This window comes from Lissotriton helveticus, chromosome 8 (genome assembly GCF_964261635.1).
Source record: "Lissotriton helveticus chromosome 8, aLisHel1.1, whole genome shotgun sequence".
In the NCBI taxonomy this organism is placed as follows: domain Eukaryota; kingdom Metazoa; phylum Chordata; class Amphibia; order Caudata; family Salamandridae; genus Lissotriton; species Lissotriton helveticus.
The window spans coordinates 818,438,145-818,462,840 of NC_136069.1; the positions used below are offsets into that span (position 1 = coordinate 818,438,145).

The following is a 24,696-nucleotide window of genomic DNA, read 5'->3' on the forward strand; positions in this document are numbered from 1 at the left end:
AGATAGATAGATAGATAGATAGATAGATAGATAGATAAATGGATGGACGGACCGACGGACGGACGGACGGACGGACAGACAGACAGACAGACAGACAGACAGATAGATAGATAGATAGATAGATAGATAGATAGATAGATAGATAGATAGATAGATAGATAGATAGATAGATATAGGGAGAGAGAGAGCGTTAATATAAACAGAGACTTTATTTTCAATCAAGCAGTCTTTTCTTTCCTTTAGGAGCAGAATGTTCTGATCATCAGCGCACCAGAATGTAGTGCCTGTTTGGCAAGCGTCACATATTGTGATGTGTTAGCTAAGAGTTCCATGTCCTTCAGACTCATATATCTCTCTGTAGTTGGACCTTGGTGATTCAACAAAACATGGCATCATAATCAGCATTCTACTGCCACAGACTGGACAGAGAAACCATTTAAAATTTCCCCGAAAAAGAAAAAAAGCATACTTTGGCAGAGCTTTGTGGACAGGAAGGACATTAGAGCAAGTGAGGAATAAGCACTGCTTTTGTTAATTTACATAGGCAGAACAGAGACTGCTGGGAAAAGCCTGAAATTAAAGGCACAGAAAATGCCTGCTTCTAGAGAGAACACTAAGAAGGGTTGAAAGTTTTTCCTCTGACCCTGGCCACTCTTACAAGGAATCCTATGATAGTCAGCAGGACCCACCCTAAAAAGGAAGGGACAGCCATTTGGACCCTTTCCACCTTTTCTAGATCTCACCTGATCTCGCCTGAGCGAGCGCTGATTGAGCGGATAAGCACATGTACTTCTCATTTTGGGAAGGTATTGTTTAGCTTGCTACCAGCAGCTCAGTTATGTTATGATGTTAGAGGCTATGCAAGGAATGCTTTAGTTCTGCATTAGGCAGTTTTTATTGGTTCTTGCATTCAAGATGTAGATAATTAGCCAGAATCTGTGGCCCAGCTATTCACCTTGGCATTGTGATTTGCACAAAGGGAATAAGTATTTGAGAGAAAAAGCAAAATGTGTTTCTTATGCTGTTATGAACAACTTTTTATTCTTTCTCTTTAGGCTCTAGCCAATGCAGAAATACAAAATTAACTGCTGACTTCCTGTAAGACGTGTCCAATGCTGAGACAAAATAAAAGGGGACACTTACAAATGATAGTGCTATCCTTTGAGAAAGGGTAAGTTGACACTGAATTTCCTGTGAATTCACATACCAAGCATGAAAAAGACCCCAGCATGATCTTCATTGCGGGCTTAGAGCTGGTATTACCTTTTCAGAGGTGAGGGCCTCTCGACGGCTGTTTGGTCTAGGGGTATGATTCTCGCTTTGGGTGCGAGAGGTCCTGGGTTCAAATCCCGGACAAGCCTTTTCATTGGTGCTATTTTGAAGTAATTTTGAAGTATGCATTTCAAAGCCAATACCAATTTTCTCTTTGCAGTAGGGGATGAATATTTGCTAGAGTCTCATGCTTTTAACCTTGCCCTGCCTGAGCAAATAGGAAACATTTCTCTTTAAGCATTTTGCAAAAATGCTGAACTTGCAAGGCATATACAAGCGTTCAGATAGGGCTGTCGGGCAGGTTGCATGAAAGAAATCTAAAACTAGATGCCCTTGGAATAGCCTGTTTTGAGCAGTTTCATCACAGAAGAATCAACTGTAGGTATCTGTTTCTGTAGTGTAGTGGTTATCACTTTCGCCTCACACCCGAAAGGTCCCCGGTTCGTTATATTGTCTTGGTTGCAATGTTGAAATTTGCCGTTTTGCATGAAATTGTCCAGGCCCTGAAGATGGGTTCATGCAGTCTCGTTCCAAGAAAGTGAATTCTCTTAAAAACTATAACATAATTGGCATGTGGATGTATCTGTTGATTCACAGACCTCACTTTCAAAAGAGCCATGCATTCGGTTCAATGCTCAACCAGAACAAGCATTAACTTTGAGAATTGTTGGCACCAACAGGCCTCTTATTTTAGTGGACTGTTTCTGGTTTTTAAGTGCTGAGGCCTGGGCTCAATTCCTAGATGATCCTTCTCAAGGTGATGATACAAATGCATCGTCACCTTTACGTTTAATGTCAGAATTGTTTATTTCCATTTGGTGGTGTATGAATGTTTTCGACAGTATGGGGATTTTTTCTAGCCTTGCATGAATAAAAGCATATCACTCCTCTTTATGTATTTTTCTAATACATTTATATTTGCATCTCCTCTCCTAGCATGCATTTTTGACTATCTTACAGGCTGTATATAATAAGTATCAATTCAGGGGCGCTTCTTCTACTCAAATCACAACTGTTCTATCACGACATTGATAAGCAATCTGCATCTGCTTCTGTTGTGTATTGGTTATCATATTTACCTGACGTGTGAAAGTCCCATGTTTTGACAGTGCACGTTAACAAAGAAACCAATGATTTTTATTAAAAGTTGTCTTGTGTTTTGGTTACCTTGCATCAGCCAAAACGTGCCAGAGATGACTTCATTTGCAGTCACTTGAAAAGTAGGGATTCTCAAATAAATGGCAAGAGGTTGAAACAAATCCAAAGAAATGCATGGCATATCTATGTGTAGGTGTATGCATGTATCCAAATATAAAGATAGATAGATAGATAGATAGATAGATAGATAGATAGATTAGATAGATAGATAGATAGATAGATAGATAGATAGATAGATAGATAGATAGATAGATAGATAGATAGATTAGATAGATAGATAGATAGATAGACAGACAGAGAGACAGACAGACAGACAGACAGACAGACAGATAGATAGATAGATAGATAGATAGATAGATAGATAGATAGATAGATAGATAGATAGATAGATAGATAGATAGATAGATAGATAGATAGATAGATAGATAGATAGATATAGGGAGATAGAGAGCATTAATATAAACAGAGACTTTATTTTCAATCAAGCGGTCTTTTCTTTCCTTTAGGAGCAGAATGTTCTGATCATCAGCGCACCAGAATGTAGTGCCTGTTTGGCAAGCATCACATATTGTGATGTGTTAGCTAAGAGTTCCATGTCCTTCAGACTCATATATCTCTCTGTAGTTGTACCTTGGTGATTCAACAAAACATGGCATCATAATCAGCATTCTACTGCCACAGACTGGACAGAGAAACCATTTAGAATTTCCCTGAAAAAGAAAAAAGCATACTTAGGCAGAGCTTTGTGGACAGGAAGGACATTAGAGCAAGTGAGGAATAAGCACTGCTTTTGTTAATTTACATAGGCAGAACAGAGACTGCTGGGAAAAGCCTGAAATTAAAGGCACAGAAAATGCCTGCTTCTAGAGAGAACACTAAGAAGGGTTGAAAGTTTTTCCTCTGACCCTGGCCACTCTTACAAGGAATCCTATGATAGTCAGCAGGACCCACCCTAAAAAGGAAGGGACAGCCATTTGGACCCTTTCCACCTTTTCTATATCTCGCCTGATCGAGCGCTGATTGAGCGGATAAGCACATGTACTTCTCATTTTGGGAAGGTATTGTTTAGCTTGCTACCAGCAGCTCAGTTATGTTATGATGTTAGAGGCTATGCAAGGAATGCTTTAGTCCTGCATTAGGCAGTTTTTATTGGTTCTTGCATTCAAGATGTAGATAATTAGCCAGAATCTGTGGCCCAGCTATTCACCTTGGCATTGTGATTTGCACAAAGGAAATAAGTATTTGAGAGAAAAGGCAAAATGTGTTTCTTATGTTGTTATGAACAACTTTTTATTCTTTCTCTTTAGGCTCTAGCCAATGCAGAAATATATAAATAACTACTGACTTCCTGTAAGACGTGTCCAATGCTGAGAACCAATAAAAGGGGACACTTACAAATGATAGTGCTATCGTTTGAGAAAGGGTAAGTTGACACTGAATTTCATGTGTATTCACAGACCAAGCATGAAAAAGTCCCCAGCATGATCTTCATTGCGGGCTTAGAGCTGGTATTACCTTTTCAGAGGTGAGGGCCTTTCGACGGCTCGTTGGTCTAGGGGTATGATTCTCGCTTTGGGTGCGAGAGGTCCCAGGTGCAAATCCCGGACGAGCCCTTTCATTGGTGCTATTTTTAAGTATGCATTTCAAAGCCAATACCAATTTTCTCTTTGCAGTAGTGGATGAATATTTGCTAGAGTCTCATGCTTTAAACTTGCCCTGCCTGAGCAAATAGGAAACATTTCTCTTTAAGCATTTTGCAAAAATGCTGAACTTGCAAGGCATATACAAGCATTCAGATAGGGCTGTCGGGCAGGTTGCATGAAAGAAATCTAAAACCAGATGCCCTTGGAATAGCCTGTTTTGAGCAGTTTCATCACAGAAGAATCAACTGTAGGTATCTGTTTCTGTAGTGTAGTGGTTATCACATTCGCCTCACACACGAAAGGTCCCTGGTTCGAAACCGGGCAGAAACACTTGTTATATTGTCTTGGTTGCAATGTTGAGAGTTGCCGTTTTGCATGAAATTGTCCAGGCCCTGAAGATGGGTTCATGCAGTCTCGTTCCAAGAAAGTGAATTCTCTTAAAAACAATAACATAATTGGCATGTTTATGTATCTGTTGATTCACAGACCTCACTTTCAAAAGAGCCCTGCATTCGGTTCAATGTTCAACCAGAACAAGCATTAACTTTGAGAATTGTTGGCGCCAACAGGCCTCTTATTTTAGTGGAGTGTTTCTGGTTTTTAAGTGCTGAGGCCTGGGCTCAATTCCTAGATGATCCTTCTCAAGGTGATGATACAAATGCATCGTCACCCTTACGTTTAATGTCAGAATTGTTTATTTCCATTTGGTGGTGTATGAATGCTTTTGACAGTATGGGGATTTTTTCTAGCCTTGCATGAATAAAAGCATATCACTCCTCTTTATGTATTTTTCTAATACATTTATATTTGCATCTCCTCTCCTAGCATGCATTTTTGACTATCTTACAGGCTGTATATAATAAGTATCAATTCAGGGGCGCTTCTTCTCTTCAAATCACAACTGTTCTATCACGACATTGATAAGCAATCTGCATCTGCTTCTGTTGTGTATTGGTTATCATATTTACCTGACGTGTGAAAGTCCCATGTTTTGACAGTGCACGTTAACAAAGAAACCAATGATTTTTATTAAAAGTTGTCTTGTGTTTTGGTTACCTTGCATCAGCCAAAACGTGCCAGAGATGACTACATTTGCAGTCACTTGAAAAGTAGGGATTCTCAAATAAATGGCAAGAGGTTGAAACAAATCCAAAGAAATGCATGGCATATCTATGTGTAGGTGTATGCATGTATCTAAATATAAAGATAGATAGATAGATAGATAGATAGATATATAGATAGATAGATAGATTAGATAGATAGATAGATAGATAGATAGGTAGATAGATAGATAGATAGATAGATAGATAGATAGATAGATAGATAGATAGATAGATAGATAGATAGATAGATAGATAGATAGATAGATAGATAGATAGATAGATAGATAGATAGATAGATAGATAGATAGATAGATAGATAGATAGATGATAGATAAATAGATGGATGGATGGATGGATGGACGCACAGACGGACGGACGGACGGACAGACAGACAGACAGACAGACAGACAGACAGACAGACAGACAGACAGACAGACAGATAGATTGATAGATTGATAGATAGATAGATAGATAGATAGATAGATAGATAGATAGATAGATAGATAGATAGATAGATAGATAGATAGATAGATAGAAAGATAAATAGATGGATGGATGGATGGATGGATGGATGGATGGATGGATGGACGGGCGGACGGACGGACGGACGGACGGACGGACGGACGGACACACAGATAGATAGATAGATAGATAGATAGATAGATAGATAGATAGATAGATAAATAGATGGATGGATGGATGGATGGATGGATGGACGGACGGACGGACGGACAGACAGACAGACAGACAGACAGACAGACAGACAGACAGACAGACAGACAGACAGACAGACAGACAGACAGACAGACAGACAGATAGATAGATATATATATAGATAGATAGATAGATAGATAGATAGATAGATAGATAGATATAGGGAGAGAGAGAGCGTTAATATAAACAGAGACTGTATTTTCAATCAAGCGGTCTTTTCTTTCCTTTAGGAGCAGAATGTTCTGATCATCAGCGCACCAGAATGTAGTGCCTGTTTGGCAAGCATCACATATTGTGATGTAATAGCTAAGAGTTCCATGTCCTTCAGACTCATATATCTCTCTGTAGTTGTACCTTGGTGATTCAACAAAACATGGCATCATAATCAGCATTCTACTGCCACAGACTGGACAGAGAAACCATTTAGAATTTCCCTGAGAAAGAAAAAAAGCATACTTAGGCAGAGCTTTGTGGACAGGAAGGACATTAGAGCAAGTGAGGAATAAGCACTGCTTTTGTTAATTTACATAGGCAGAACAGAGACTGCTGGGAAAAGCCTGAAATTAAAGGCACAGAAAATGCCTGCTTCTAGAGAGAACACTAAGAAGGGTTGAAAGTTTTTCCTCTGACCCTGGCCACTCTTACAAGGAATCCTATGATAGTCAGCAGGACCCACCCTAAAAAGGAAGGGACAGCCATTTGGACCCTTTCCACCTTTTCTATATCTCGCCTTATCGAGCGCTGATTGAGCGGATAAGCATATGTACTTCTCATTTTGGGAAGGTATTGTTAAGCTTGCTACCAGCAGCTCAGTTATGTTATGATGTTAGAGGCTATGCAAGGAATGCTTTAGTCCTGCATTAGGCAGTTTTTATTGCTTCTTGCATTCAAGAGATAGATAATTAGCCAGAATCTGTGGCCCAGCTATTCACCTTGGCATTCCGATTTGCACAAAGGGAATCAGTATTGGAGAGAAAAGGCAAAATGTGTTTCTTATGTTGTTATGAACAACTTTTTATTCTTTCTCTTTAGGCTCTAGCCAATGCAGAAATATATAAATAACTGCTGACTTCCTGTAAGACGTGTCCAATGCTGAGACAAAATAAAAGGGGACACTTACAAATGATAGTGCTATCGTTTGAGAAAGGGTAAGTTGACACTGAATTTCATGTGTATTCACAGACCAAGCATGAAAAAGTCCCCAGCATGATCTTCATTGCGGGCTTAGAGCTGGTATTACCTTTTCAGAGGTGAGGGCCTTTCGACGGCTCGTTGGTCTAGGGGAATGATTCTCGCTTTGGGTGCGAGAGGTCCCGGGTTCAAATCCCGGACGAGCCCTTTCATTGGTGCTATTTTGAAGTATGCATTTCAAAGCCAATACCAATTTTCTCTTTGCAGTAGTGGATGAATATTTGCTAGAGTCTCATGCTTTTAAACTTGCCCTGCCTGAGGAAATAGGAAACATTTCTCTTTAAGCATTTTGCAAAAATGCTGAACTTGCAAGGCATATACAAGCATTCAGATAGGGCTGTCGGGCAGGTTGCATGAAAGAAATCTAAAACCAGATGCCCTTGGAATAGCCTGTTTTGAGCAGTTTCATCACAGAAGAATCAACTGTAGGTATCTGTTTCTGTAGTGTAGTGGTTATCATGTTCGCCTCACACGCGAAAGGTCCCCGGTTCAAAACCTGGCAGAAACACTTGTTATATTGTCTTGGTTGCAATGTTGAGAGTTGCCGTTTTGCATGAAATTGTCCAGGCCCTGAAGATGGGTTCATGCAGTCTCGTTCCAAGAAAGTGAATTCTCTTAAAAACAATAACATAATTGGCATGTGGATGTATCTGTTGAGTCACAGACCTTACTTTCAAAAGAGCCCTGCATTCGGTTCAATGCTCAACCAGAACAAGCATTAACTTTGAGAATTGTTGGCACCAACAGGCCTCTTATTTTAGTGGAGTGTTTCTGGTTTTTAAGTGCTGAGGCCTGGGCTCAATTCCTAGATGATCCTTCTCAAGGTGATGATACAAATGCATCGTCACCTTTACGTTTAATGTCAGAATTGTTTATTTCCATTTGGTGGTGTATGAATGCTTTCGACAGTATGGGGATTTTTTCTAGCCTTGCATGAATAAAAGCATATCACTCCTCTTTATGTATTTTTCTAATACATTTATATTTGCATCTCCTCTCCTAGCATGCATTTTTGACTATCTTACAGGCTGTATATAATAAGTATCAATTCAGGGGCGCTTCTTCTACTCAAATCACAACTGTTCTATCACGACATTGATAAGCAATCTGCATCTGCTTCTGTTGTGTATTGGTTATCATATTTACCTGACGTTTGAAAGTCCCATGTTTTGACAGAGCACGTTAACAAAGAAACCAATGATTTTTATTAAAAGTTGTCTTGTGTTTTGGTTACCTTGCATCAGCCAAAACGTGCCAGAGATGACTTCATTTGCAGTCACTTGAAAAGTAGGGATTCTCAAATAAATGGCAAGAGGTTGAAACAAATCCAAAGAAATGCATGGCATATCTATGTGTAGGTGTATGCATGTATCCAAATATAAAGATAGATAGATAGATATATAGATAGATAGATATATAGATAGATAGATAGATAGATAGATAGATAGATAGATAGATAGATAGATAGATAGATAGATAGATAGATAGATAGATAGATAGATAGATAGATAGATAAATAGATGGATGGATGGATGGATGGATGGATGGATGGATGGAGGGACGGACGGACGGACGGACGGACGGACGGAATGACGGACGGACGGACGGACGGACAGATAGATAGATAGATAGATAGATAGATAGATAGATAGATAAATAGATGGATAGATAGATAGATAGATAGATAGATAGATAGATATAGGGAGAGAGAGAGCGTTAATATAAACAGAGACTTTATTTTCAATCAAGCGGTCTTTTCTTTCCTTTAGGAGCAGAACGTTCTGATCATCAGCGCACCAGAATGTAGTGCCTGTTTGGCAAGCATCACATATTGTGATGTGTTAGCTAAGAGTTCCATGTCCTTCAGACTCATATATCTCTCTGTAGTTGTACCTTGGTGATTCAACAAAACATGGCATCATAATCAGCATTCTACTGCCACAGACTGGACAGAGAAACCATTTAGAATTTCCCTGAAAAAGAAAAAAAGCATACTTAGGCAGAGCTTTGTGGACAGGAAGGACATTAGAGCAAGTGAGGAATAAGCACTGCTTTTGTTAATTTACATAGGCAGAACAGAGACTGCTGGGAAAAGCCTGAAATTAAAGGCACAGAAAATACCTGCTTCTAGAGAGAACACTAAGAAGGGTTGAAAGTTTTTCCTCTGACCCTGGCCACTCTTACAAGGAATCCTATGATAGTCAGCAGGACCCACCCTAAAAAGGAAGGGACAGCCATTTGGACCCTTTCCACCTTTTCTATATCTCGCCTGATCGAGCGCTGATTGAGCGGATAAGCACATGTACTTCTCATTTTGGGAAGGTATTGTTTAGCTTGCTACCAGCAGCTCAGTTATGTTATGATGTTAGAGGCTATGCAAGGAATGCTTTAGTCCTGCATTAGGCAGTTTTTATTGGTTCTTGCATTCAAGATGTAGATAATTAGCCAGAATCTGTGGTCCTTCTATTCACCTTGGCATTGTGATTTGCACAAAGGGAATGAGTATTTGAGAGAAAAGGCAAAATGTGTTTCTTACGTTGTTATGAACAACTTTTTATTCTTTCTCTTTAGGCTCTAGCCAATGCAGAAATATATAAATAACTGCTGACTTCCTGTAAGACGTGTCCAATGCTGAGACAAAATAAAAGGGGACACTTACAAATGATAGTGCTATCGTTTGAGAAAGGGTAAGTTGACACTGAATTTCATGTGTATTCACAGACCAAGCATGAAAAAGTCCCCAGCATGATCTTCATTGCGGGCTTAGAGCTGGTATTACCTTTTCAGAGGTGAGGGCCTTTCGACGGCTCGTTGGTCTAGGGTTATGATTCTCGCTTTGGGTGCGAGAGGTCCCGGGTGCAAATCCCGGACGAGCCCTTTCATTGGTGCTATTTTGAAGTATGCATTTCAAAGCCAATACCAATTTTCTCTTTGCAGTAGTGGATGAATATTTGCTAGAGTCTCATGCTTTTAAACTTGCCCTGCCTGAGCAAATAGGAAACATTTCTCTTTAAGCATTTTGCAAAAATGCTGAACTTGCAAGGCATATACAAGCGTTCAGATAGGGCTGTCGGGCAGGTTGCATGAAAGAAATCTAAAACCAGTTGCCCTTGGAATAGCCTGTTTTGAGCAGTTTCATCACAGAAGAATCAACTGTAGGTATCTGTTTCTGTAGTGTAGTGGTTATCACATTCGCCTCACACGCGAAAGGTCCCCGGTTCGAAACCGGGCAGAAACACTTGTTATATTGTCTTGGTTGCAATGTTGAGAGTTGCCGTTTTGCATGAAATTGTCTAGGCCCTGAAGATGGGTTCATGCAGTCTCGTTCCAAGAAAGTGAATTCTCTTAAAAACAATAACATAATTGGCATGTGGATGTATTGTGATGTATTCCTATAGGTTCTGTATCGATCCCCCTATTCCTGACCCTGTTCTGGTTAACAAGTTAACTAGCAGCCATCCCATGATGCAGAAACCGTTATCTGATTAAGCCACACTACGGCACAGGAACGTGTTATCTGATTAGGTCATAACGCTTGCCATCTAATTAGACAAGCGATATTCCTCCAGCCCCTGATAAGGCATAGGGAGTTCTCAAAACAAATCAAACCTATGACAACCTGGGAAAAACCCTGCGGCCATTGTTTTGATTTCATCGAGAACTTCAGCAACAGAATGTGCTAACGACCAAGTCGTATGACATCCTTATTGACGTATCTATGTCCATCCATACGTCAATCTCGGCACCTTACAGGTATAAATATTACCGGTATTGCCTTAAGCAAACACACGCGGTGGTGACGAGATCGGAGCAGCCAGACTTGCCGAAGCCCAGAGCAGAGCAGACCCCGCTGGCGCAGCCCCGCCTTCCTGACGCGCTGAGAACGAGACGCTGCTTTCTCCTGCCGAGAAATCTAGCTCCGGCGCTTCCGGGTAGCCCTCGCAGGCAGCCTGGAATATCGAGACCAGAGACGAGAGATACCATCCCTCATTCATCCTAGATTCCAGGTACAGAGCTGAATAACCCCTTGCAGAGAATTCTTGAGTCAGTCACTTGGCAAAACAAACTTAACTTAAACTGCTACTTTCTATTCCCGCCCACGTATTAGGCTTAGGTCAGGTACACCGGGGTAGGCGTAGTTAGAAACACCAGTTGAGTACGATTAGTCAAATGTATATATGTATGTATCTATTTTATCCATTTTAAACCACCTTATGGCTTAGAAACCATATAAATGTTTTTACAGTATTATTTTATACTTCTGCTTTTATTGTATGCACTTTACTTAACCATAAGTATTGCAATAATATCGATCCATTTCTCTTGTACGAGAAAAGAGACTGATCAATAAATATCATCTTTTATTGAACACGCCCGTCTCTTCCTTTTCTCTACAATCTGGTGAGACTAAGAATGCACGTACTGACTGAGTAAAATAAGTTGTCTTTTGTTTTCACACGACTCTAGAGATACACTCTTGATTAGGGGAGAGCAAAGTTGTCATGTTCTATGGTTGTCAGAAACTAAATCCCTTCTTGTCTATCCAGGGAGGTTCAACTCCTCCTTGCCTATTCGAGAAAGTTTCTAGTGAACTCTGAGCTAGCTGGCAAACCCAAAACTTTAAGTCTAATATCGACAATAGAAGACCTAGTTAACGTCTGGTCTAGGCCTATACTATTGAAGGTATTATTCCAATGCGCAGAGCCTATTGGGATAATAGGAACTACACTACAGTATCTGTTGATTCACAGACCTCACTTTCAAAAGAGCCCTGCATTCGGTTCAATGCTCAACCAGAACAAGCATTAACTTTGAGAATTGTTGGCACCAACAGGCCTCTTATTTTAGTGGAGTGTTTCTGGTTTTTAAGTGCTGAGGCCTGGGCTCAATTCCTAGATGATCCTTCTCAAGGTGATGATACAAATGCATCGTCACCTTTACGTTTAATGTCAGAATTGTTTATTTCCATTTGGTGGTGTATGAATGCTTTCGACAGTATGGGGATTTTTTCTAGCCTTGCATGAATAAAAGCATATCACTCCTCTTTATTTATTTTTCTAATACATTTATATTTGCATCTCCTCTCCTAGCATGCATTTTTGACTATCTTACAGGCTGTATATAATAAGTATCAATTCAGGGGCGCTTCTTCTACTCAAAACACAACTGTTCTATCACGACATTGATAAGCAATCGGCATCTGCTTCTGTTGTGTATTGGTTATCATATTTACCTGACGTGTGAAAGTCCCATGTTTTGACAGTGCACGTTAACAAAGAAACCAATGATTTTTATTAAAAGTTGTCTTGTGTTTTGGTTACCTTGCATCAGCCAAAACGTGCCAGAGATGACTTCATTTGCAGTCACTTGAAAAGTAGGGATTCTCAAATAAATGGCAAGAGGTTGAAACAAATCCAAAGAAATGCATGGCATATCTATGTGTAGGTGTATGCATGTATCCAAATATAAAGATAGATAGATAGATATATAGATAGATAGATATATAGATAGATAGATAGATAGATTAGATAGATAGATAGATAGATAGATAGATAGATAGATAGATAGATAGATAGATAGATAGATAGATAGATGGATAGATAGATAGATAGATAGATAGATAGATAGATAGATAGATAGATAGATAGATAGATAGATAGATAGATAGATAGATAGATAGATAGATAGATAGATAGATAGATAGATAGATAGATAGATAGATAGATAGATAGATAAATAGATGGATGGATGGATGGATGGATGGATGGACGGACGGACGGACGGACGGACGGACAGACAGATAGATAGATAGATAGATAGATAGATAGATAGATAGATAGATAGATAGATAGATAGATAAATAGATAGATAGATAGATAGATAGATAGATAGATAGATAGATAGATAGATAGATAGATAGATAGATAGATAGATAGATAGATAGATAGATAGATAGATAGATAGATAGATAGATAGATAGATAGATAGATATAGGGAGAGAGAGAGCGTTAATATAAACAGAGACTTTATTTTCAATCAAGCGGTCTTTTCTTTCCTTTAGGAGCAGAACGTTCTGATCATCAGCGCACCAGAATGTAGTGCCTGTTTGGCAAGCATCACATATTGTGATGTGTTAGCTAAGAGTTCCATGTCCTTCAGACTCATATATCTCTCTGTAGTTGTACCTTGGTGATTCAACAAAACATGGCATCATAATCAGCATTCTACTGCCACAGACTGGACAGAGAAACCATTTAGAATTTCCCTGAAAAAGAAAAAAAGCATACTTAGGCAGAGCTTTGTGGACAGGAAGGACATTAGAGCAAGTGAGGAATAAGCACTGCTTTTGTTAATTTACATAGGCAGAACAGAGACTGCTGGGAAAAGCCTGAAATTAAAGGCACAGAAAATGCCTGCTTCTAGAGAGAACACTAAGAAGGGTTGACATTTTTTCCTCTGACCCTGGCCACTCTTACAAGGAATCCTATGATAGTCAGCAGGACCCACCCTAAAAAGGAAGGGACAGCCATTTGGACCCTTTCCACCTTTTCTATATCTCGCCTGATCGAGCCTGATTGAGCGGATAAGCACATGTACTTCTCATTTTGGGAAGGTATTGTTTAGCTTGCTACCAGCAGCTCAGTTATGTTATGATGTTAGAGGCTATGCAAGGAATGCTTTAGTCCTGCATTAGGCAGTTTTTATTGGTTCTTGCATTCAAGATGTAGATAATTAGCCAGAATCTGTGGCCCTTCTATTCACCTTGGCATTGTGATTTGCACAAAGGGAATGAGTATTTGAGAGAAAAGGCAAAATGTGTTTCTTATGTTGTTATGAACAACTTTTTATTCTTTCTCTTTAGGCTCTAGCCAATGCAGAAATATATAAGTAACTGCTGACTTCCTGTAAGACGTGTCCAATGCTGAGACAAAATAAAAGGGGACACTTACAAATGATAGTGCTATCGTTTGAGAAAGGGTAAGTTGACACTGAATTTCATGTGTATTCACAGACCAAGCATGAAAAAGTCCCCAGCATGATCTTCATTGCGGGCTTAGAGCTGGTATTACCTTTTCAGAGGTGAGGGCCTTTCGACGGCTCGTTGGTCTAGGGTTATGATTCTCGCTTTGGGTGCGAGAGGTCCCGGGTGCAAATCCCGGACGAGCCCTTTCATTGGTGCTATTTTGAAGTATGCATTTCAAAGCCAATACCAATTTTCTCTTTGCAGTAGTGGATGAATATTTGCTAGAGTCTCATGCTTTTAAACTTGCCCTGCCTGAGCAAATAGGAAACATTTCTCTTTAAGCATTTTGCAAAAATGCTGAACTTGCAAGGCATATACAAGCGTTCAGATAGGGCTGTCGGGCAGGTTGCATGAAAGAAACTTAAAACCAGATGCCCTTGGAATAGCCTGTTTTGAGCAGTTTCATCACAGAAGAATCAACTGTAGGTATCTGTTTCTGTAGTGTAGTGGTTATCACATTCGCCTCACACGCGAAAGGTCCCCGGTTCGAAACCGGGCAGAAACACTTGTTATATTGTCTTGGTTGCAATGTTGAGAGTTGCCGTTTTGCATGAAATTGTCTAGGCCCTGAAGATGGGTTCATGCAGTCTCGTTCCAAGAAAGTGAATTCTCTTAAAAACAATAACATAATTGGCATGTGGATGTATTGTGATGTATTCCTATAGGTTCTGTATCGATCCCCCTATTCCTGACCCTGTTCTGGTTAACAAGTTAACTAGCAGCCATCCCATGATGCAGAAACCGTTATCTGATTAAGCCACACTACGGCACAGGAACGTGTTATCTGATTAGGTCATAACTCTTGCCATCTAATTAGACAAGCGATATTCCTCCAGCCCCTGATAAGGCATACGGAGTTCTCAAAACAAATCAAACCTATGACAACCTGGGAAAAACCCTGCGGCCATTGTTTTGATTTCATCGAGACTTTCAGCAACAGAATGTGCTAACGACCAAGTCGTATGACATCCTTATTGACGTATCTATGTCCATCCTTACGTCAATCTCGGCACCTTACAGGTATAAATATTACCGGTATTGCCTTAAGCAAACACACGCGGTGGTGACGAGATCGGAGCAGCCAGACTTGCCGAAGCCCAGAGCAGAGCAGACCCCGCTGGCGCAGCCCCGCCTTCCTGACGCGCTGAGAACGAGACGCTGCTTTCTCCTGCCGAGAAATCCAGCTCCGGCGCTTCCGGGTAGCCCTCGCAGGCAGCCTGGAATATCGAGACTAGAGACGAGAGATACCATCCCTCATTCATCCTAGATTCCAGGTACAGAGCTGAATAACCCCTTGCAGAGAATTCTTGAGTCAGTCACTTGGCAAAACAAACTTAACTTAAACTGCTACTTTCTATTCCCGCCCACGTATTAGGCTTAGGTCAGGTACACCGGGGTAGGCGTAGTTAGAAACACCAGTTGAGTACGATTAGTCAAATGTATATATGTATGTATCTATTTTATCCATTTTAAACCACCTTATGGCTTAGAAACCATATAAATGTTTTTACAGTATTATTTTATACTTCTGCTTTTATTGTATGCACTTTACTTAACCATAAGTATTGCAATAATATCGATCCATTTCTCTTGTACGAGAAAAGAGACTGATCAATAAATACCATCTTTTATTGAACACGCCCGTCTCTTCCTTTTCTCTACAATCTGGTGAGACTAAGAATGCACGTACTGACTGAGTAAAATAAGTTGTCTTTTGTTTTCACACGACTCTAGAGATACACTCTTGATTAGGGGAGAGCAAAGTTGTCATGTTCTATGGTTGTCAGAAACTAAATCCCTTCTTGTCTATCCAGGGAGGTTCAACTCCTCCTTGCCTATTCGAGAAAGTTTCTAGTGAACTCTGAGCTAGCTGGCAAACCCAAAACTTTAAGTCTAATATCGACAATAGAAGACCTAGTTAACGTCTGGTCTAGGCCTATACTATTGAAGGTATTATTCCAATGCGCAGAGCCTATTGGGATAATAGGAACTACACTACAGTATCTGTTGATTCACAGACCTCACTTTCAAAAGAGCCCTGCATTCGGTTCAATGCTCAACCAGAACAAGCATTAACTTTGAGAATTGTTGGCACCAACAGGCCTCTTATTTTAGTGGAGTGTTTCTGGTTTTTAAGTGCTGAGGCCTGGGCTCAATTCCTCGATGATCCTTCTCAAGGTGATGATACAAATGCATCGTCACCTTTACGTTTAATGTCAGAATTGTTTATTTCCATTTGGTGGTGTATGAATGCTTTCGACAGTATGGGGATTTTTTCTAGCCTTGCATGAATAAAAGCATATCACTCCTCTTTATTTATTTTTCTAATACATTTATATTTGCATCTCCTCTCCTAGCATGCATTTTTGACTATCTTACAGGCTGTATAAAATAAGTATCAATTCAGGGGCGCTTCTTCTACTCAAATCACAACTGTTCTATCACGACATTGATAAGCAATCTGCATCTGCTTCTGTTGTGTATTGGTTATCATATTTACCTGACGTGTGAAAGTCCCATGTTTTGACAGTGCACGTTAACAAAGAAACCAATGATTTTTATTAAAAGTTGTCTTGTGTTTTGGTTACCTTGCATCAGCCAAAACGTGCCAGAGATGACTACATTTGCAGTCACTTGAAAAGTAGGGATTCTCAAATAAATGGCAAGAGGTTGAAACAAATCCAAAGAAATGCATGGCATATCTATGTGTAGGTGTATGCATGTATCCAAATATAAAGATAGATAGATAGATAGATAGATTAGATAGATAGATAGATAGATAGATAGATAGATAGACAGACAGACAGACAGACTGACAGACAGATAGATAGATAGATAGATAGATAGATAGATAGATAGATAGATAGATAGATAGATAGATAGATATAGGGAGAGAGAGAGCGTTAATATAAACAGAGACTTTATTTTCAATCAAGCTGTCTTTTCTTTCCTTTAGGAGCAGAATGTTCTGATCATCAGCGCACCAGAATGTAGTGCCTGTTTGGCAAGCATCACATATTGTGATGTGTTAGCTAAGAGTTCCATGTCCTTCAGACTCATATATCTCTCTGTAGTTGTACCTTGGAGATTCAACAAAACATGGCATCATAATCAGCATTCTACTGCCACAGACTGGACAGAGTAACCATTTAGAATTTCCCTGAAAAAGAAAAAAAGCATACTTAGGCAGAGCTTTGTGGACAGGAAGGACATTAGAGCAAGTGAGGAATAAGCACTGCTTTTGTTAATTTACATAGGCAGAACAGAGACTGCTGGGAAAAGCCTGAAATTAAAGGCACAGAAAATGCCTGCTTCTAGAGAGAACACTAAGAAGGGTTGAAAGTTTTTCCTCTGACCCTGGCCACTCTTACAAGGAATCCTATGATCGTCAGCAGGACCCACCCTAAAAAGGAAGGGACAGCCATTTGGACCCTTTCCACCTTTTCTATATCTCGCCTGATCGAGTGCTGATCGAGTGCTGATTGAGCGGATAAGCACATGTACTTCTCATTTTGGGAAGGTATTGTTTAGCTTGCTACCAGCAGCTCAGTTATGTTATGATGTTAGAGGCTATGCAAGGAATGCTTTAGTCCTGCATTAGGCAGTTTTTATTGGTTCTTCCATTCAAGATGTAGATAATTACCCAGAATCTGTGGCCCAGCTATTCACCTTGGCATTGTGATTTGCACAAAGGGAATAAGTATTTGAAAGAAAAGGCAAAATGTGTTTCTTATGTTGTTATGAACAACTTTTTATTCTTTCTCTTTAGGCTCTAGCCAATGCAGAAATATATAAATAACTGCTGACTTCCTGTAAGACGTGTCCAATGCTGAGACAAAATAAAAGGGGACACTTACAAATGATAGTGCTATCGTTTGAGAAAGGGTAAGTTGACACTGAATTTCCTGTGAATTCACAGACCAAGCATGAAAAAGTCCCCAGCATGATCTTCATTGCGGGCTTAGAGCTGGTATTACCTTTTCAGAGGTGAGGGCCTTTTGACGGCTCGTTGGTCTAGGGGTATGATTCTCGCTTTGGGTGCAAGAGGTCCTGGGTGCAAATCCCGGACGAGCCCATTCATTGGTGCTATTTTGAAGTATGCATTTCAAAGCCAATACCAATTTTCTCTTTGCAGTAGTGGATGAATATTTGCTAGAGTCTCATGCTTTTAAACTTGCCCTGCCTGAGCAAATAGGAAACATTTCTCTTTAAGCATTTTGCAAAAATGCTGAACTTGCAAGGCATATACAAGCGTTCAGATAGGGCTGTCGGGCAGGTTGCATGAAAGAAATCTAAAACCAGATGCCCTTGGAATAGCCTGTTTTGAGCAGTTTCATCACAGAAGAATCAACTGTAGGTATCTGTTTCTGTAGTGTAGTGGTTATCACATTCGCCTCACACGCGAAAGGTCCCCGGTTCGAAACCGGGCAGAAACACTAGTTATATTGTCTTGCCTGCAATGTTGAGAGTTGCCGTTTTGCATGAAATTGTCCAGGCCCTGAAGATGGGTTCATGCAGTCTCGTTCCAAGAAAGTGAATTCTCTTAAAAACAATAACATAATTGGCATGTGGATGTATCTGTTGATTCACAGACCTCACTTTCAAAAGAGCCCTGCATTCGGTTCAATGCTCAACCAGAACAAGCATTAACTTTGAGAATTGTTGGCACCAACAGGCCTCTTATTTTAGTGGAGTGTTTCTGGTTTTTAAGTGCTGAGGCCTGGGCTCAATTCCTAGATGATCCTTCTCAAGGTGATGATACAAATGCATCGTCACCTTTACGTTTAATGTCAGAATTGTTTATTTCCATTTGGTGGTGTATGAATGCTTTCGACAGTATGGGGATTTTTTCTAGCCTTGCATGAATAAAAGCATATCACTCCTCTTTATGTATTTTTCTAATACATTTATATTTGCATCTCCTCTCCTAGCATGCATTTTTGACTATCTTACAGGCTGTATATAATAAGTATCAATTCAGGGGCGCTTCTTCTACTCAAATCACAACTGTTCTATCACAACATTGATAAGCAATCTGCATCTGCTTCTGTTGTGTATTGGTTATCATATTTACCTGACGTGTGAAAGTCCCATGTTTTGACAGTGCACGTTAACAAAGAAACCAATGATTTTTATTAAAAGTTGTCTTGTGTTTTGGTTACCTTGCATCAGCCAAAACGTGCCAGAGATGACTACATTTGCAGTCACTTGAAAAGTAGGGATTCTCAAATAAATGGCAAGAGGTTGAAACAAATCCAAAGAAATGCATGGCATATCTATGTGTAGGTGTATGCATGTATCCAAATATAAAGATAGATAGATAGATAGATAGATAGATAGATAGATAGATAGATAGATAGATAGATAGATAGATAGATAGATAGATAGATAGATAGATAGATAGATAGATAGATAGATAGATAGATAGATAGATAGATAGATAGATAGATAGATAGATAAATAGATGGATGGATGGATGGACGGACGGACGGACGGACGGACGGACGGACGGACGGACAGACAGACAGACAGACAGACAGACAGACAGACAGACAGACAGACAGACAGACAGACAGATAGATAGATAGATAGATAGATAGATAGATAGATAGATAGATAGATAGATAGAAAGATAAATAGATGGATGGATGGATGGATGGATGGATGGATGGATGGATGGACGGACGGACGGACGGACAGACAGACAGACAGACAGACAGACAGACAGACAGACAGACAGACAGACAGACAGACAGACAGATAGATAGATAGATAGATAGATAGATAGATAGATAGATAGATAGATAGATATAGGGAGAGCATTAATATAAACACAGACTTTATTTTCAATCAAGCGGTCTTTTCTTTCCTTTAGGAGCAGAATGTTCTGATCATCAGCGCACCAGAATGTAGTGCCTGTTTGGCAAGCATCACATATTGTGATGTGTTAGCTAAGAGTTCCATGTCCTTCAGACTCATATATCTCTCTGTAGTTGTACCTTGGTGATTCAACAAAACATGGCATCATAATCAGCATTCTACTGCCACAGACTGGACAGAGAAACCATTTAGAATTTCCCTGAAAAAGAAAAAAAGCATACTTAGGCAGAGCTTTGTGGACAGGAAGGACATTAGAGCAAGTGAGGAATAAGCACTGCTTTTGTTAATTTACATAGGCAGAACAGAGACTGCTGGGAAAAGCCTGAAATTAAAGGCACAGAAAATGCCTGCTTCTAGAGAGAACACGAAGAAGGGTTGAAAGTTTTTCCTCTGACCCTGGCCACTCTTACAAGGAATCCTATGATAGTCAGCAGGACCCACCCTAAAAAGGAAGGGACAGCCATTTGGATCCTTTCCACCTTTTCTATATCTCGCCTGATCGAACCTGATCGAGCGCTGATCGAGCGGATAAGCATATGTACTTCTCATTTTGGGAAGGTATTGTTTAGCTTGCTACCAGCAGCTCAGTTATGTTATGATGTTAGAGGCTATGCAAGGAATACTTTAGTCCTGCATTAGGCAGTTTTTATTGGTTCTTGCATTCAAGATGTAGATAATTAGCCAGAATCTGTGGCCCAGCTATTCACCTTGGCATTGTGATTTGTACAAAGGGAATAAGTATTTGAGAGAAAAGGCAAAATGTGTTTCTTATGTTGTTATGAACAACTTTTTATTCTTACTCTTTAGGCTCTAGCCAATGCAGAAATATATAAATAACTGCTGACTTCCTGTAAGACGTGTCCAATGCTGAGACAAAATAAAAGGGGACACTTACAAATGATAGTGCTATCGTTTGAGAAAGGGTAAGTTGACACTGAATTTCCTGTGAATTCACAGACCAAGCATGAAAAAGACCCCAGCATGATCTTCATTGCGGGCTTAGAGCTGGTATTACCTTTTCAGAGGTGAGGGCCTTTCGACGGCTCGTTGGTCTAGGGGTATGATTCTCGCTTTTGGGTGAGAGAGGTCCCAGGTTCAAATCCCGGACGAGCCCTTTCATTGGTGCTCTTTTAAAGTAATTTTGAAGTATGCATTTCAAAGCCAATATCAATTTTCTCTTTGCAGTAGTGGATGAATATTTGCTAGAGTCTCATGCTTTTAAACTTGCCCTGCCTGAGCAAATAGGAAACATTTCTCTTTAAGCATTTTGCAAAAATGCTGAACTTGCAAGGCATATACAAGCGTTCAGATAGGGCTGTCGGGCAGGTCGCATGAAAGAAATCTAAAACCAGATGCCCTTGGAATAGCCTGTTTTGAGCAGTTTCATCACAGAAGAATCAACTGTAGGTATCTGTTTCTGTAGTGTAGTGGTTATCACGTTCGCCTCACACGCGAAAGGTCCCCGGTTCGAAACCGGGCGGAAACACTTGTTATATTGTCTTGGTTGCAATGTTGAGAGTTGCCGTTTTGCATGAAATTGTCCAGGCCCTGAAGATGGGTTCATGCAGTCTCGTTCCAAGAAAGTGAATTCTCTTAAAAACAATAACATAATTGGCATGTGGATGTATCTGTTGATTCACAGACCTCACTTTCAAAAGAGCCCTGCATTCGGTTCAATGCTCAACCAGAACAAGCATTAACTTTGAGAATTGTTGGCACCAACAGGCCTCTTATTTTAGTGGAGTGCTTCTGGTTTTTAAGTGCTGAGGCTTGGGCTCAATTCCTAGATGACCCTTCTCAAGGTGATGATACAAATGCATCGTCACCTTTACGTTTAATGTCAGAATTGTTTATTTCCATTTGGTGGTGTATGAATGCTTTCGACAGTATGGGGATTTTTTCTAGCCTTGCATGAATAAAAGCATATCACTCCTCTTTATGTATTTTTCTAATACATTTATATTTGCATCTCCTCTCCTAGCATGCATTTTTGACTATCTTACAGGCTGTATATAATAAGTATCAATTCAGGGGCGCTTCTTCCACTCAAATCACAACTGTTCTATCACGTCATTGATAAGCAATCTGCTTCTGCTTCTGTTGTGTATTGGTTATCATATTTACCTGACGTATAAAAGTCCCATGTTTTGACAGTGCACGTTAACAAAGAAACCAATGATTTTTATTAAAAGTTGTCTTCGGTTTTGGTTACCTTGCATCAGCCAAAACGTGCCAGAGATGCCTTCATTTGCAGTCACTTGAAAAGTAGGGATTCTCAAATAAATGGCAAGAGGTTGAAACAAATCCAAAGAAATGCATGGCATATCTATGTGTATGCATGTATCCAAATATAAAGATAGATAGATAGATAGATAGATAGATAGATAGATAGATAGATAGATAGATAGATAGATAGATAGATAGATAGATAGATAGATAGATAGATAGATAGATAGATAGATAGATAGATAGATAGATAGATAGATAGATAGATAGATAGATAAATAGATGGATGGATGGACGGACAGACAGACAGACAGACAGACAGACAGACAGACAGACAGACAGACAGACAGACAGACAGACAGACAGACAGACAGACAGACAGACAGACAGACAGACAGACAGACAGACAGACAGACAGACAGATAGATAGATAGATAGATAGATATAGGGAGAGAGAGAGCGTTAATATGAACAGAGACTTTATTTTCAATCAAGCGGTCTTTTCTTTCCTTTAGGAGCAGAATGTTCTGATCATCAGCGCACCAGAATGTAGTGCCTGTTTGGCAAGCATCACAGATTGTGATGTGTTAGCTAAGAGTTCCATGTCCTTCAGACTCATATATCTCTCTGTAGTTGTACCTTGGTGATTCAACAAAACATGGCATCATAATCAGCATTCTACTGCCACAGACTGGACAGAGAAACCATTTAGAATTTCCCTGAAAATGAAAAAAAGCATACTTAGGCAGAGCTTTGTGGACAGGAAGGACATTAGAGCAAGTGAGGAATAAGCACTGCTTTTGTTAATTTACATAGGCAGAACAGAGACTGCTGGGAAAAGCCTGAAATTAAAGGCACAGAAAATGCCTGCTTCTAGAGAGAACACAAAGAAGGGTTAAAAGTTTTTCCTCTGACCCTGGCCACTCTTACAAGGAATCCTATGATAGTCAGCAGGACCCACCCTAAAAAGGAAGGGACAGCCATTTGGACCCTTTCCACCTTTTCTATATCGCGCCTGATCGAGCGCTGATCGAGCGCTGATTGAGCAGATAAGCACATGTACTTCTCATTTTGGGAAGGTATTGTTTAGCTTGCTACCAGCAGCTCAGTTATGTTATGATGTTAGAGGCTATGCAAGGAATGCTTTAGTCCTGCTTTAGGCAGTTTTTATTGGTTCTAGCATTCAAGATGTAGATAATTAACCAGAATCTGTGGCCCAGCTATTCACCTTGGCATTGTGATTTGCACAAAGGGAATAAGTATTTGAGAGAAAAGGCAAAATGTGTTTCTTATGTTGTTATGAACAACTTTTTATTCTTTCTCTTTAGGATCTAGCCAATGCAGAAATATATAAATAACTGCTGACTTCCTGTAAGACGTGTCCAATGCTGAGACAAAATAAAAGGGGACACTTACAAATGATAGTGCTATCGTTTGAGAAAGGGTAAGTTGACACTGAATTTCATGTGTATTCACAGACCAAGCATGAAAAAGTCCCCAGCATGATCTTCATTGCGGGCTTAGAGCTGGTATTACCTTTTCAGAGGTGAGGGCCTTTCGACGGCTCATTGCTCTAGGGGTATGATTCTCGCTTTGGGTGCGAGAGGTCCTGGGTTCAAATCCAGGACGAGCCCTTTCATTGGTGCTCTTTTGAAGTATGCATTTTAAAGCCAATACCAATTTTCTCTTTGCAGTAGTGGATGAATATTTGCTAGAGTCTCATGCTTTTAAACTTGCCCTGCCTGAGCAAATAGGAAACATTTCTCTTTAAGCATTTTGCAAAAATGCTGAACTTGCAAGGCATATACAAGCGTTCAGATAGGGCTGTCGGGCAGGTTGCATGAAAGAAATCTAAAACCAGATGCCCTTGGAATATCCTTCTTTGAGCAGTTTCATTACAGAAGAATCAACTATAGGTATCTGTTTCTGTAGTGTAGTGGTTATCACGTTTGCCTCACACGCGAAAGGTCGCCCGTTCGAAACCAGGCAGAAACACTTGTTATATTGTCTTGGTTGCAATGTTGAGAGTTGCCGTTTTGCATGAAATTGTCCAGGCCCTGAAGATGGGTTCATGCAGTCTCGTTCCAAGAAAGGGAATTCTCTTAAAAACAATAACATAATTGGCATGTGGATGTATCTGTTGATTCACAGACCTCACTTTCAAAAGAGCCCTGCATTCGGTTCAATGCTCAACCAGAACAAGCATTAACTTTGAGAATTGTTGGCACCAACAGGCCTCTTATTTTAGTGGAGTGTTTCTGGTTTTTAAGTGCTGAGGCCTGGGCTCAATTCCTAGATGATCCTTCTCAAGGTGATGATACAAATGCATCGTCACCTTTACGTTTAATGTCAGAATTGTTTATTTCCATTCGGTGGTGTATGAATGCTTTCGACAGTATGGGGATTTTTTCTAGCCTTGCATGAATAAAAGCATATCACTCCTCTTTATGTATTTTTCTAATACATTTATATTTGCATCTCCTCT

At 39.9% G+C, this 24,696-nt stretch overlaps 7 non-coding genes across 7 annotated transcripts; all 7 read left to right on the forward strand.

Moving 5' to 3' along the window:
* Positions 1–4,330: 4,330 nt before the first annotated feature.
* TRNAV-CAC (transfer RNA valine (anticodon CAC)) lies at positions 4,331–4,403 on the forward strand. Its single transcript has one exon. It is a non-coding gene; the product is annotated as a tRNA-Val (tRNA).
* A 2,753-nt stretch (positions 4,404–7,156) lies between these two features.
* Positions 7,157–7,228, forward strand: TRNAP-UGG (transfer RNA proline (anticodon UGG)). The gene has a single exon. It is a non-coding gene; the product is annotated as a tRNA-Pro (tRNA).
* A 288-nt stretch (positions 7,229–7,516) lies between these two features.
* TRNAV-CAC (transfer RNA valine (anticodon CAC)) lies at positions 7,517–7,589 on the forward strand. Its single transcript has one exon. It is a non-coding gene; the product is annotated as a tRNA-Val (tRNA).
* A 2,657-nt stretch (positions 7,590–10,246) lies between these two features.
* On the forward strand, positions 10,247–10,319 carry TRNAV-CAC (transfer RNA valine (anticodon CAC)). Its single transcript has one exon. It is a non-coding gene; the product is annotated as a tRNA-Val (tRNA).
* Positions 10,320–14,537: 4,218 nt separating this feature from the next.
* On the forward strand, positions 14,538–14,610 carry TRNAV-CAC (transfer RNA valine (anticodon CAC)). The gene has a single exon. It is a non-coding gene; the product is annotated as a tRNA-Val (tRNA).
* Positions 14,611–18,468: 3,858 nt separating this feature from the next.
* TRNAV-CAC (transfer RNA valine (anticodon CAC)) lies at positions 18,469–18,541 on the forward strand. Its single transcript has one exon. It is a non-coding gene; the product is annotated as a tRNA-Val (tRNA).
* Positions 18,542–21,398: 2,857 nt separating this feature from the next.
* TRNAV-CAC (transfer RNA valine (anticodon CAC)) lies at positions 21,399–21,471 on the forward strand. The gene has a single exon. It is a non-coding gene; the product is annotated as a tRNA-Val (tRNA).
* Positions 21,472–24,696: the final 3,225 nt, after the last annotated feature.